Source organism: Nicotiana tabacum, chromosome 22 (genome assembly GCF_000715075.1).
Source record: "Nicotiana tabacum cultivar K326 chromosome 22, ASM71507v2, whole genome shotgun sequence".
NCBI lineage: Eukaryota > Viridiplantae > Streptophyta > Magnoliopsida > Solanales > Solanaceae > Nicotiana > Nicotiana tabacum.
This window is the reverse complement of record NC_134101.1, coordinates 209526309-209542671: the sequence shown is the minus strand read 5'-3', so window position 1 is coordinate 209542671 and position 16363 is coordinate 209526309.

Sequence of the window (16363 nt, the reverse complement as noted above, 5' to 3'; positions counted from 1 at the left end):
CTAGAAATCGATGCACCGTGACAGCTCTTGGGGCGACCAGGTATCTTTGCCTTAATGGAAGTTCAGCATTTCCGATGTACCCAGCCATTTCCTCCAGAGTTGGGGTGAGTTCAAAATCGGAGAAGTGGAAAACATTGTGCGCTGGGTCCCAGTAAGTGACCAAAGCTCTTATGATATCTCCCCGAGGCTGGATTTCCAGTAAACCCGTGAGACCTTTCAGATATTTCTTGACTTCACCTTGTCCTTCAAGACCTAGATCATTCCACCATAGTCGTAACTTGACAGGGATTTTAGTTATTATCGAAAAGTGTTCATTTTGCATTGTGCTCATCCTGCACATTTATTAAGGTGATTATGCCAACGAAAAACTTTTATTAAACTCAAAAAAAAACCTATCTATGTTGTTGTTTTTTTTTTTTTAAAAAAGAAAAGATTTTGTTTTCAAAATAATGGACTCGGTTTTCAAATGCGGCCTTTTAGTACTTCGGGAACGAAGATTCTAAGGCTGCGAGGATCAACCGGTCAAAAATAAAAACGATGACCAAAGATGACCGTTTATGCAATGTCAGCCTTCCGCCGTCCCTTTCGGGAACATTCGGCTGTTTTTGACAACAAAAACATCACTCTACTCATTTATGATGAAGTTAAAAAAAAATCTGACATTTGGTTATTTCTGAAAAAGGGGAGGTTGGACCCGATGAGGGTTGCCTACGTATCTCACACCCTGTGAGAATCAAGCCGGCGTAGTTCGGTCAATCAGGCGTAGAGTACAAATAAACTAAACCCCTTCTGACTACAATCTTTTAAAGGAAAAAAAAAGTATTTTTCTGGAATTTTTTTTTATTTATACTTCATTTTTTTTTAAAGAAAATATTTATGAATTTTAAACTTCTTTTCACACCTTTTTTTTAAAATTTCGAAAATCTTTTTTGTTAAAGCGTAACAAATACCTTTTTTTTTTAGTTTTGATTTTACTCCCTTTTTTTTTACTTTTAAATAAATACCCGTTTTTGGATTGTGAAAGTGATTAAAAGGACGAATATATAAAAATCTATCTATAATTAAAAGCAAAAGACAAAAGCACCTCATGAAGCCAAATGGCAAAACAATAGAATGACACATGGCATAATTAGTTATTAAACTAGTTATTGGTTATTCTTTTTAATTTAAATATATCTAAAAAATAAAAATAATTAAAAAAACTACCATACCATATATATGTGTGTATATATATATATAATTGGTTATAAGTATATTAATTGGTTACTTTAATTTAATTAATAAATATAGATTTCTTATCTATATCTATATTAATAATTAACTATAATAAAAAAAATAAAAAACGAATATATAAAAATCTATTTGTTTTTTTTTTGTTTTTTTTTTGTTTTTATATATAAATCAAACTAAAAGACAAATTTTGTTTTCATTTTTTTCAAAGAAAATTCCGGTTAGGTTTTGACACTACTTGGACATTAGTTTTATCTTTTCCAAAATAAGTAATTATCTCCCTACGCTGCTATTTTTATCTTTTCTCCCTATTTTTTTGAATTTTTTTTAGAAACCGGTCAGCATGCAGATCTGAAGCAAATAAATGCGCCAACAAACGGGATGCAACAGGATGGTCTTTTTATTTCAGGTTGCCTGTCCTAGACGGACCCAACCCCTGTGTTGAGTCCCCTACGTCAAATGCAACATGATGCAAATAATCGTTCCTACTAGAGATCCAGCATGAGGTTTCGTTATGCTAGGTTTATAACCTGGGTATATGTTTTAGACTGTGTACCCGAGCGGACAACTCGAGTCGATGAGGGGGCTACGTACCGGGGACCCGCGAGATCGTCCGACTTTGTAACTTGTCCGGCCTCTTTCTTATTTAAGGTATTGACACTAACAGAATGGGGAGTCTCGACCAGCGAGCTTCTCCCCGGAGGTAAGAAGAGAAGGGTTTCGGCATAGTTTATATACATTTCAGATGATATCAAAGCGGTAAAAGACAGCATTTAGCACGTTATGCCAAAAACATGTAATAAAGATCAGATAATAAAGCCAAATATAACAATTATTCTAAGCTCGAATTCTTGAACCCTGAACCAAAGGTTCTGGGTTCGATAGTCCCCAGCAGAGTCGCCAGAGCTGTCACACCTCCTTTTTGCGCGCCCGCCCCGAAGGGTTAAATGCGCGAGGGAGTTTTTCCAATTTAAGTGACAATATTCGAAATGAGATTATTTATTTAATTCAGAGTCGCCACTTGGGAAAGGTTTGGCTTTTGGTGTCCCAAGTCACCGGTTTATCTTAAATCCCAAATCGAGGAAAATATTTGACTTTCCAAATGAAGTCTGCGAACCAGAAATTCTAAGTAATGAATTCTGTTGACCCGAGGGAAGGTGTTAGGCACCCTCAAATCCCGTGGTTCTAGCACGGTCGCTTAAATTGTTATAATGGCTAAATATCTGATTTAATACATGTTATTACTTATGTACTTTCATTAAGTTTAAACCGCTTTTATTATTATTTTTTTTGTGGAATTGCAACGTTGTAAAAATGCATTTCGAACCATGTCACAATCAATGCGCCCATGGTTGTTAATACATTCCGACTCCGTTGAGATTTGGATTTGGGTCACATAAATGCGCACCCGAATTTAAGAAGGTAAGATTATTAAAATGCATGCCTGAAGCAATTATCGTATTATTATTTCTGGGTAAGACCATGGAATTTTGCTAAACGACTCATCCCGAAGTCTAAGTAATTTTAATTAAACATTTATCGAGGGCCCCGCAATTTGTGCGTTTTATTTGGCGAGGCTCATCTCATTTATTTTATCAGGATAATCCTAAAGTGCCTACATTTTCTCTTAAAATTGTCTCTACAAAAATGAAAGAGAAAAGATCTTAATTTATTTACATGCTTGAGTTGTTATAGTTGAGTTTCGAATATGATTCGTAAATTCTGAAAAAATGATTTAAGCAAGGCAGTCCGTTGCCAATACGGGCACATACCCAACGTATATGGCATTAAACTAAACCTGGGCTTCACGTATTACTACCTAATCATATTATACTAGGCATGTTCTCAGTTTAAAAAAAACTTAGCAATCTAATTTTAATTCTAAAACGATTACATGCTGGAATTAACCAATATTATTTAACTAAACAATTTTCTTACAAGTTCCGAAATGGTCTATCCGTTTGATTTTTAACTTAGACGGAGTTACTACACCATTTATTTATTTTTAAGCAATATATAGATAGTTCATCCGTTAAGCTATCGTTGGATGTTCCACTATATATACATTAAATAGCTACATGATTCGGATTTTTGTAAGCTAAATAATTTATATATACAAATAAAATTAAGAATATAATTCAAAAATAAATTTAGAACTTCAATTCTTCATTTTTCGTATTCATGCTTCCTGTTTCAGTTTACAATAATCAGCGTGTCAGTTGTGTACCTGATATTGGAAGCAAAAGAAAAGTGAGAGATCAGCAAAAATTCAGTAGCATACAACAACAGCAATCCCAGCAACTAGTAACAACCAGCGACGAGAAACTTAGTGACAGATTTTAAAATCAAGACAAAATCCAGAAACAACAACAACCAACGGACAGAAGCAAAGGGAAAAATTTTCAGATTTTTGAAAGACTAGTTAGTGTTTAACCCTTAATTTCTCAATCTGTATCTTAGAATATTTGGATTGTATATCAGGTGTATATTCTTCTTCTTTTGAATTTCCAGAATGTTTTTCTTTTTGTTTTTCTAAAGTCTTAGTATTTTTATTTTTTTTCGGAATTTCCTCCCTTAAATTTTTTCTTCTCCTGGTGTCTGATTCAAGACCTCTCTATATATCCCCCAACCCATAAATCTTTTAATCAATTAAAATCAACCCATTTTCTCTACCAAACCCATTATCTTCCCACTCATCCCCATTACATTAAATAAACATATCACACCACCCCATTATATTTTGTCCCCCATGCCTAACATAAATAAATACAAGATTTCCCCCACTAAATTTTGTCTTGTCCCCCATTTATATTAAACAACTATATCACAACACACCCCATTTCATTTTATCCCCCATGCTTTATATAAACAATTACAAAATGTACAATTCCTAAATTACCCCTCCGACCTTATTGCAAAATTACTATTTTACCCCCGATCGTACTACAAATTACCAAACTACCCCATCAGCTATAACAATCAATTAATCAAACTTAACCAAAATATAGACAATATGATCAATTTCTAACAATGTTCAAACAACAATATGAACACGGATGAACATCATAACAACAATATCACATGAATACAAATTGAACAAAGAACAACTAAAATTTGATTGAACAATATTTTTAGCAACAACAAGCCTATTTTCGGATTCAACAACAACAACAATCAAACAAGTATATTTAGATTTCTAAATTCAATAATATTGAACTTAAAATTAACTCTAACAACATTACAACCAACAATTCCTATATTAAACTTTATGAGACAAATTCAAGAAATAATCATAAATGGTAAACAAAAAATCAAGCTATACAAATTTTGGATTCAAGATCAAACAAACAAAGTAAGAACATGAATGAAATCTATATTATTCAACAAGCATGACGGATTCAAACGATTAAATCAATATATTTTCTTTAACACAACTAAATTCTTTTTTAGACAAATAGCAAGATCGACGAAGAAACAATTACGAACTTAAGCTTGAACTTAACAATATTAACAATTCCTAACAATACATAAACATATGAAACAAATTGAAGAAAAAATTAATTAAATTTCAATTTGAATCTAACAAACATCAAACTAACAAATTCTTACTTAAACAATAAAACAAACATGAAATAAACATGAAGAACCACTAATTAACTTTCCATTTAAAATCTGAAAATTAATTCAATCAAACACATGAACACACTAGAAAATTATTTCAACGATGAACAACGAACAAGACAAGAATTGAATCATTTAACGAGTTTGGATTCGGAAAATATCAAACAAAAATATGGACAAAAATAAAACTTAGAACAACTAACCGTAAATGACCAACGACGAACATCGAACGAACTCTAAATGAAACCAACGAAACTTTGACATAACGAAGAAGACGAAGCAAGAGCCGAAGCAGGAACGTGAAGCAGCAGCGCCGGCAGCAGCAACGACGACCCAGCTCCGGCGAACCAGCAACGGTAGCAGCAGCACGATGGAGGGAACAGAAACAACTGCCACGACTAGGCAGCCATGGGTTACGAGCAGCAGCAACATGGCGGGGAGAGTGTGATCGTGTGAGTGTGTTGACGCGGCTATGTATGTGTGTGTTGATGAAGAGCTTGGAGGTGGGGAGGTGACGAAGACGAAGAAGAAGGTGAAGCATCAGCTACAACGCTGCGTTATGCACGACGACGAGGATGAAGAAGACGATGGGTTCTTGGAAGATCTCAACACAAAGTTAGCATCTTTACAAGAAAGTGAAGCGGGTGGTCGTTGGAGCAGGAGGATGACGATGGTGGACTGCTAGTCGTAAGGTGGTGGTTCGGGTGTTGAGGATGGAGGGGCAGCCATTGATGCTAGGGAGGGGAGCTTGAGGAAGAAGAAGGAGAATAAGGTGGGGGCGGATGTTTTAGGCATTTTTAGGGTTTTCTTCCCTTTTTTTTTTGTTTTGTGTTGCTTGTAAGATAATAGGGGTGTTGGGTTATGGACTGGGTCGACCCAGTTCGAAATGGACTGGGTCATAGGGAAGGTTGGGCCATTTTTTGGGCCTGTGGCTTGAAATCGAAGAAGAGGCCCAATTCCGACTTTCTTTATATTTTTTGCTCTCTTTTCTTCTTTTATTTTTTCTAAAACTAAATTATAAAAAATACTTAACTTATTATTAAGACTAAATTAAGTTATAAAAGCGCAAATTAACTTCCAATAACAATTAACGCATAATTAAATAATAATTAAGCATAAAATTGTATATTTGGACATTAAATGCTAAAAATGCAAACGATGTCTATTTTTGTAATTTTTATTTTTTTGTAAAACAAATTTGATTACTAACAATTGTAGAATTAAATCGTACATGCAAAAATGCGACATATTTTTGTATTTTTAATAATTTAACAAATAAACATGCACAGACAAATACCAATAATTATTCAAAATATCACAAAATTGCACACCAAGAAAAATTACTTTATTTTTTTGAATTTTTTGGGAGTAATTCTCATATGGGGCAAAAATCACGTGCTTACAACCGTTGTCGGGGACTTGGAAATTAGCTACTTGATTGAGTTAAGATTTTATTAGTTATTTGTTCAAGCTCTAATTTTCAGTTTAGCTTGTTTGTGTTAATGCAGACTCTTCTCTTGAATGCATAGGAGTAGAAGCGCAAAACACTCGGGAGCACGGATTTGATCAATTCTTCTATCCCTTTTCTAGTACTCATTGATTTTATATTTGAAAACTTTATTTTTGATGATTGTATGAACATGAGTGGCTAAGAACCCTATTGTTCTAGGGTCATGGGTGATGCATGAATGTTGATGTTTGAAGTTTAATTTGATGAAGTTGATTTTATCATATTGGGTTGTTTATTTAATTCTATTTTTAATTATTTAGTTGAGTAGCTAACAGTGAAATAATATCTACGAATCTAGAATTGAACTCGAAAGTGGGAACTACAGATTGCATATAGAATTAAATAGAGCAGGTTCTTGAACCCGAGCATCGGGGAACGGATTCGCAATTAGGATAGACATATACCTAATTGCCTTGCTTGGTTGAAATATAGGAATTGTAAATGCATTCTTATTAATCTTAATTCCATAGACATATAGAATTAAGTTAGCTTGAATAGACGAGTAAGGACTCGACAGATTCTTATGAGTAATATCAACCCTGTCAATCAACAATCTAGATAAATCAGTTAGTCATTTTAAGCCGAGAACGCAACATGATTGTTAGCTAACCCGTGATCCTGGAATATCCTTCCTTACTGATTGTTATCCAAAATTGCTTAATTATTTTGGTTGATTTCTAGTTAATTCATTGCTCTATAGTTTTAGGTAGTAAATTAGTCACTTATATAATTTGTGAGAAATCTCTTGAATCTATAAGTTAATTGAGTTTGAATCAGCCAAAAGTTAATGATAAGCCTTCGTGGGAACGATACTCTACTCACTACTCTATTAGTTGACGACCACGTATACTTGTGTGAGTGTGTTTGGTCACGACAGGTAATATCTATCCTTATGAATAAAATTCAAGTTAAACATGTGTTGATTGATCCAGGTAGCTAAACAAACATCATTCGATCGAGGGTCATAGAGCAACTCGGCATCCAAGATCAGACCGTGCCCGCAGCTCGGGTACTTAACGATTTAAATTTGGCGAGTGAGACCACAAAATGAGAGATCATTTTGCTAGTAAATATAGTCGGGACCATCCAAGATACAATGTTCCATGTAATCGAGGGTGACATGAGGTACAGTGCACCGCTCGGAAGGCCTTGGATTCATAACATGAGAGCAGTATCTTCAACGCTTCATCAAGTTCTAAAGTTCCCAACTTTGGAAGGAGTCAAAACCGTATACGGTGAACAATCCGCCGCCAAAGAGATGTTTGCAATCGACGAGGTGATACCGATATCAGCACTTTCGATAGCAATGGAATCGGAACCAAAGGGAAAACATGAACTCAAATAGCAACCACATGTATCGGTCTAGGCCCCATAGCCCCATAGGAGGAGCAGGAGATCTTCAAGGATGAAGATTTTATGATACCTCAAACCTTCATGACCCCCAATAATTCTGATGCAACGAAGTCAATGGTCGAGGAGCTGGAAAAAATCATATTGATCGAGCATCTTCCCGATCGTAAGGTATACCTGGGCACGGGGTTAACTACCGAGATCAGGAAAAAAACTCGTTCAGTTCCTTTTAAATAACATGGATAATTTTTCTTGGTCCCACCTGGATATGACAGAAATCCCACTGGAGATCACAATACATCGATTGAGCCTGAACCCGAAGTTCAGTCCGGTAAAACAAAAGAGAAGGCCCCAGTTTGAGGGGAACAAACTTATAATGTGCATAGATTATAAGGATTTAAACAAAGCATGTCCCAAAGACTCTTTTCCTTTGCCGAATATCGATCGCATGATCGATGTCACGGCCGGCCACGAGATCCTTAGTTTTCTCGACTCTTACTCCAAGTACAATCAAATTTAGATGAACCCAGAGGATTAGGAAAAGACTTCATTCATTACTAAGTATGGCACCTATTGTTATAATGTAATGCCGCTTGGGCTAAAAAATGCTGGTGCTACTTACCAACGCCTAGTGAATCGAATGTTTGAAGAAAAAATAGGTAAATCAATGGAGGTATATATTGACGATATGCTAGTTAAGCCCCTGCGTGCAGAGGACCATTTAACACATTTGCAGGAAACTTTCAACTTATTGAGAAAGTACACCATGAAGCTCGATCCTGAGAGATGTGCATTCGAGGTCAGTTTGGGCAACTTCCTCAGCTTTATGGTGTCAAATAGGGGAATCGAGATCAATCCCAATAAAATCAAGGTAATCGAAGACATCACAGTCGTGGGTAGTGTTAAGGTCGTACAAAGATTAACAGGGCGGATAGCCGCCTTAGGTCGGTTCATATCGAGGTCTTCAGATCGAAGTCACAGGTTCTTCTTACTGCTAAAAAAGAAGAACAATTTTTCTTGGACCCCGGAATGCCAGCATGAGTTGGAAGAATTAAAGCGGTATCTTTCGAGCCTACCATTGCTTCATACTCCAAAAGCGAACGAGCAACTCTACTTATATTTGGCAGTCTCAGAAGTTGCGGTAAGTGGTGTCCTAGTTCGAGAAGAGCAAGGTTCGCAATTTCCTGTTTACTATGTTAGTCGAACTTTAGGTGAACCCGAGACCCGGTACCCATACTTAGAAAAATTAGCGCTTGCTCTAATAAGCACCTATAGGAAATTAAAACCATATTTTCAGTGCCTCCCAATTTGTGTGGTGACCACTTACCCTCTTTGTAATGTTCTGCACAAGCCCAAACTCTTGGACCGATTGGATAAATGAGCCGTCGAAATCAATGGGCATGATATCGAGTATCAACCCCGAACGACCATCAAGTCTCAAATCTTACCAGACTTCGTGGCCAACTTCACGCCAGCCCTCGTACCTGAGGTCGGAAAGGAACTTTTGTTAAAATGGGTACATCCTCGGGGTATGGACCCTTTTCATAGATGGCGCTTCAATTATGAAGGGGTCCGGGCTAGGCTACGTTTTGAAGCCGCCCACAGGCAATACAATTAGACAATCTATAAGAACCCCTAAGTTGATTAACAATGAGGCCGAATATGAGACCATGATTGCAGGTCTCGAGCTTGCTAAAAGCTTGGGGGCAGAAGTCCTCGAGGCCAAATGTGACTCCCTACTTGTGGTTAACCATGTCAACAGAACCTTCGAGGTTCAAGAACATCGAATGCAGAGGTACTTGGACAAACTGTAGGTAACCCTACACCGGTTTAAAGAATGGACCCTACAACATGTGCCTCGAGAACAGAACAGTAAGGCCGATACCCTTGCAAATTTGGGGTCATCAATCGAAGACGACGAAATTAGCTCGGGGACTGTCGTACAACTTTCAAAGTCAGTAGTCGAAGATGGCCATGCCGAAATAAACTCCACAAGCCTAACTTGGGATTGGAGGAACAAATATATCGAGTATCTAAAAAAATGGGAAGCTTCCATTGGACCCTAAGGAATCGAGGACTCTGCGACCAAAGGCTACACGATTTATGTTGGCTGAAGATGGAACATTATACAGAAAGATGTTCGATGGACCGTTGGCAATATGTTTTGGTCCGGGAGACACTGACTACGTCCTACGAGATATTCATGAGGGTACTTGAGGGAACCATTCCAGTGCCGAATCACTAGTTCACAAAGTCATCAGAGCGGGGTACTATTGGGCTAATATGGAAAAAGATACTAAGGAGTTAGTTCGAAAATACGACAAATGCCAAAGACATGCGCCGATGATCCACAATCCCGAAGAGCAATTTCATTCAGTCATATCCCCATGGACGTTCATGAAATGAGGAATGGATATCGTCGGCCCTCTGCCATCGGCCCCAGGTAAAGCTAAATTCATTTTATTTATGACTAATTATTTCTCTTAGTGGGTTGAAGCACATGCTTTTGAGAAAGCCAGAGAAAAAGAAGTCATAGACTTCATTTGGGATCACATCATATGCCGATTCAGGATACTCACTAAGATCGTATGCAACAATGGAAAACAATTCATCAGCAGCAAAATAACAAAGTTCCTCGAAGATCATAAGATAAAAAGGATCTTATCGATGCCATATCATCCTAGTGGGATTGGATAGGCCGAATCGACAAACAAGACCATCATTCAGAATCTAAAGAAAAGGTTTAATGATGCTAAGGGAAAATGGAGAGAAATTTTGCCAGAAGTCCTTTGAGTGTATCGAACAACGACAAAATCCAGTATGGGGACAACACCGTTCTTCTTAGTATATGGCACTGAAGCTCTGATCCCGGTCGAAGTCGGGGAACCTAGCATCAGGTTTCGATGCACAACGGAAGAGTCAAATCACGAGGCTATGAATACAAGCCTCGAATTGCTAGATGAAAAACGGGAAGCCGCCCTTGTTCGGATGGCCGCCCAGAAACAACATCGAAAGATATTACAATCAAAGAGCCAATCTTAGACACTTCAAAATTGAGTACTTAGTTCTGAGAGAAGTCGCCATCAACACTCAAGACCCAAACGAGGGAAAGCTCGGTCCAAACTAGGAGGGACCGTATCAGGTCCTCGACATCGCCGGAAAAGGATCTTACAAACTTGGCACGATGAACGGCAAAAAATTGACAAATAATTGGAACATATCACTCCTCAAACGATAGTATTGCTAAGGTATGACCTTCTCCTTTTTTCATTTTTATTTTATACTAAATTTTTGCAGGTGTTCGATCGAAGACATCGAAGTTCTCTCCAAAAACGAAGTCCTTAGGTCTGAAAGCACGCATTGCACTCTTTTTCCCTTCGATCTATTTTTATCCCAAATGGGTTTTTCCGGCAAGATTTTTAATGAGGCAACCATTTTTCGTGCTAACTTAGAGAAATTCAATAGTATCTGAGGCTTCTTTGCAATCAACTTTGAATATTGGGGGGCATCACCCTCGGATGTTACATTTTCAAGGAAAATACTTCGTGTCAATAGGGTCTCGATAGGTAAATTTTTTAAAGGGCCAAACGGTCAAATGAACCATGTCCATGTGGATTACTCAAGGCCTAATGACAAAACATGTACGCATGAATGATCTATTGAAAGAAGTATTTTTTCCTTACTAGATGTTCCATGCCTTAGTGAAATTTTTACTTTACAATTTCATACTTATGATCTATTGTGGAAACTGGCTCGAGCGTCAATCACAACTAAAGCTCGAACAATCAACCTCGTACTCGGGGACTGCCATCCAAAAATCGACATGCTCGGCTTATTAAACTTCAAGATTATAAGACCATAAAAAGGCAACCCTCATTTTTATAGGCCATGGCCAGCCCACTCGGGAACTGACACTTCGAACAAGGTCGAAGTATAATTGAGAAACAAGCCCAAAGGGAAAATCTCAAGTTAAAGGCTACGGCCAAACTAACCCGGTTCGGAGACGTCCGAATTCCATAATAAAACAGGCCTTCAAATATTTTGATAAAACTATTTAAAAAGGCTACCCTCGGCAAAATTACAAAGGGTTTCGATAACATCTACCCTCAAAAACCTTAAGGGGTACCAAATTGTTCAAACTCTCGAACAAGCTTGTTCTAAGTCATAACAAAGTAAAGGGTTTCGATAACACTAACCCTCAAAAACTCTAATGGGTGAAGATTTATCTCGTGCTAAGGCATAACAAATTTTTACATGATTAAACCTTTTTAGCTGAAAAGGGAAAAAGCCACTCTTCTGAGGCCATATCGGACCAATTCAAGAGCCTAAGGGCCGTTTTATTCTTTGAGTTCAAGAAATCCTCACTCAACCAAAACATAAGGGTCACCCTAGTTCAAGTTCGAGCAAATATTCACTTGATTATAGAAGATTTCGATCAAATTGCCCAAGCCTTATATACTTATGAAAATTTTCAAAACATGGTCAAAACAAAATCTGTACGGGGCGGAGATTGAAATAAAGACAAGTCAAAGAGAAAAGAGATCTTTTATATATGATAATATTTATATGGATCGGTTAGGATCCTACACAAAAATCCAAAAAAAAAAAACTTTTTAGGTGTTTAATATTCCCCGGGAGCCTCTGCTTCATCTTCTCCACCCTCGGAACCGTTCACGCTCCCAGAATCATCATCATCGGAAGAGAGAAACGCTTTAATTTCAGTAAAAAGCTCGTTCGCATTCTCAATCTCGATAGCAAGGCTAAAGCGACATGCACGAATCTCCTCAAGAGTCTCTCTTCGAGACTAGCATTTGGCATGCCCGGCAACATGTAATGCTCGAGCTTGAGCAGCATCAAAAGTTTCTTTTTCTCGATCTTGAGCGGCCTCGATATCAAATCTTTAGACAACCGCGATTGCCTCAGAATCAACTTTAGCCGTCTCAACCTCGGATTTGGCTTTTGCGAGTTCGATGGTCAACCGAGCCTCGCGCTCCTCCATCTTTTTGGACTGAGTTGAGCTTTTCTTCTTCACGCCTTGGAGTTGGCTTTCATCCACTAAAAATTGGGCTCGAGCAGCCTTTTTCTCCGAGGCAAGACGGTCCATCTTTTGCTTCCACATTGAAGTCTCTACCTTTTCCTCATCTACCTCTCCTCAGAGTTGCACTATCATTTCATGCAGCCGTTGGACCAGTGAGATCGAATCATTAGTCTCCACCCCCAAACCGAGGCCATAAATATCTAAGACTTTGTTTACCTGCTCTGTTAGTTCACTTTATTCTTTCTGGGCCATGACCAACTCAGTTCGGAGACTTTCAATTTCTTTTTCTTTTTTCTCACCAAGAAGCTTGAGAGCATTTTTATCCTTGGTAAGCCTTTGAATGTCGGTTTCATACGGACCCAGTTCCGCCCGAGATTTGGAGAATGCCTCCTGATAAAGCACCAAGACCTGCACAAATAGAAGAAAAGAGATTAGATAAGAAAGGAAGAAGCACAAATATGATATCAACAAAGAGAGTTAAAAGCTTACCCGATTCAGAGCCTGATGTGCTTCATCGAAGAGACTCGGCGCCCCACCTGAATCCTTCCTTGATGTTGCCAAAACACTCGGGCCAACAACATCGTCAACCCCAACAAAACAGCCACGAAAAAGGTCTTCCCATCCTAGGGCGCCTTCTACTTGAGGAGTCTGCATGGCCCAAGCCTCTCTAACTTCCTCATCTGAGAATAAAGGAAACAAAGGGGAGTCTCCGATTTCTATTGCCCCAAGTGGGTCACTCGGAACGCTATCTCTATTACGAGGAGCCTCGGGGCTGGCCTCCATAGCCATTTCCGAATCCTTCTCACCCCGAGGTGGGCGGTCCTCGGCTCCCATCAACTCGGGGACTCCGTTGAAATTCCCCTCTTGGACCCCGACAAGTCGGGGTAGAGTATCTCTACTTTCGACCAATTTGGTGGCCTTCTGACCCTCAGTGCTGGCTCGTGTTCAAGCCACCAGATCGGAATCATCCTCTTTTTCTTCTTCTTCTTCTTCTTCTTCCTCATCTCTTAAGAGTTGGACCGACTCCACCGGCATAGGGATAACCTCCCCCTTGCGGGCTCGCCTCTTTTTAAGTTTTGGCTTGTCCAAGATCGTGGAAGTGGAGACCTTTTTTCTTTTCTGCTCTTTCTTCTATTTCGGAACGGGTGGTTGGGAAAGGTTTTCTTCCTCCCCAGACAGGGGCCTCATGACAGCATTGGCTCCGAGACCTGTATGAAAGGAGATCAAGTGAATATGAGAAGAAATATTTTGGAGAAAAGTATCAAATGTGTGTAAAAGAGCTTACCGTGATTTTTTGCCTCCCATCGGCACTTGGCCAAATCGCGCCATGAGCGCTCAACATACGAAGAGGTTGAAGCTAGTTTCCGAACCCAGCCTTCAAGGTTCGGGATTGCACCAGGCACCCAAGGAAGCGATGCATCATATGAAAGGATGTCCATGAGAAAGGGCAAAATAAACAAAACAATAAACATAAGCTATAGGTGGGTGTGTACTTATGCTTCATATTCCATTTCTCGGGGAAAGGCATCTTCTTGGCCGGGATTATGTCGGAAGTCCTCACTCGAACGAACTGGCCCATCCATCCTTGATCTTTATCCTCGTCTATGCTCGAGAACAACACCTTGGTAGCCCGGCATTGAAGCCTTATTAACCCGCCTCGATAGAGGCAGGGACTGTACATTCTGATGAGATGGTCGAGGGTGAAAGGTATCCCTTCGACCTTGCTCATGAAGAATCGGAGCAGAATGACAATCCGCCACAAAAGAGGATGGTTCTGACCTAGGGTTATTTGGTATTGAAGGAAAAAGTCGGTGATGACGGGATCGACATGGGCTAGCGTGAAAAGGTAAGTGTAAACATTTAGAAACCCTTTCACATGGGTAGTGATGTCTTCTTTGGGGGTCAGAATCACCACTTCTTTGTCTTCCCAACGGCAATCTTTCTTCACCTGCTCAAGGTCATCCTTAGTTATCGAGCATATATATCTATACATTGGCTAGCATCGACCAGGGACCGACGGAGTTTTCTCGACTTTGAAGTCGGAAGTAAGATCACAAACCCCGGGAACACACTCCTCAAGGCGTGGCTCCACCAGTGTCTTGTCGTTAGCCGGCTGCGATGATGAAGCTTTTCCTTTTGAGGAACTGATTTTGACATTTTTTCCATTTTGAATAAGCTTAAAGAAAGAAGGAGATAAGAAAGCTTGGTGTTTTGGGGGAAGGTTAGTAACGAAGCCTAGAGACTGTGCAAGAAAGAAAATGCTTAAAAGATGTGAAAAGCTTTGAAGATTTGTAGATAGACTTGAAGAACTCAAAGGGATTTTGAAGATTAGTACAGGAAATATTCAAAATAAAGTTTAAGGAAGTGAGAAGAAGACCTATTTAAGGATTCACGGCGACGGTTCAAAGGGACTAGTGGTCAACCGCCAACTGACACTCATTAATGATTTTGGGAACTGGCAGCCACTTTCATCGCTTACGTCACGAGGATGACGTCATGATAGATCGAGGTACGAAATCAAAGGCTCAATTCGTTTATTCTCATTATATTCCAAGAAACGAGGGGACTATCTGTATATGGTTAAAATAGGGCCTACCCGATTTTACTATCTGGTCGAGGCCAGGGAATTGCATCGAGGGTCAGCCTCGTAATAGATCGGACCAGACCACGAAGACAAGGTATCGAGTTCGGAATCGAGGTGCCTGTCGAGATCGGGGCCAGCAGCGATTGAGACCAAATATGACAGACTTCGAGCAAAGCGCAATAACGAAAAACCGAGATATCCGTAACCGGTCGAAGATCACAGCGAAAATTGCGGAATGGATCAAATCAAGCGCGGTTATTTAGTTAATCATAGGATTTGCTTCCGTAATTAGAATTATACCATAAATAAGATTTCTCTACTATATAAAGGGGGTCTTAATCATCTTGTAGACACCTTACATTCACGCATATCAAAGCAAATATAACACTTTCTAGCTTACATTTTTGTTCATCAACTTGTTATATCTTTTGCTATTCCTGCACTAACCTGTTCGAGGACATCCAGGCTTGAGAACTTAATTACGCTGTAATACCGGTTTGCTTTATTTTATTGCCAATTCCCATCGTTAATCTTTACATTTATCAATTAGTATTAGGTGAAATCACATATCCTTAAAACCACATTATAAGTTTAATTGTTATCCAATTTTTAGGTTAAACACTCTTCAAACTTCTCCATTTTCTAGGAAAAGAATTGATTCTTCCGTGAAGTACAACAAAATGGAGGGGGAGTTAATTTAGATCTACATGTGGGCTACGGGTTTAGTTATGAAACTTGATTACCCTATCATGAATTACAGATTCTTTACCTGGTTGAGGATTCAATTTTTTTGCGATTTTTTAGATTTGTTGCATAGTTTGAAATTTTTTTATTTGTGGTGATAACTTCAGTATTACCCTTACACTTTTCTTCTCTTTCTAAAACGATAGAGAAATACAGTTTATTTTTAGACCTTCCTAAAATCAATTTGAGATTTGGAAAACCTTCCAATTAACACTAATAAAGCACTATTTTAACGCTATTGGCTCGTATATACTGTTAAAATGTCTTCCCATTATTTTAAGGATTT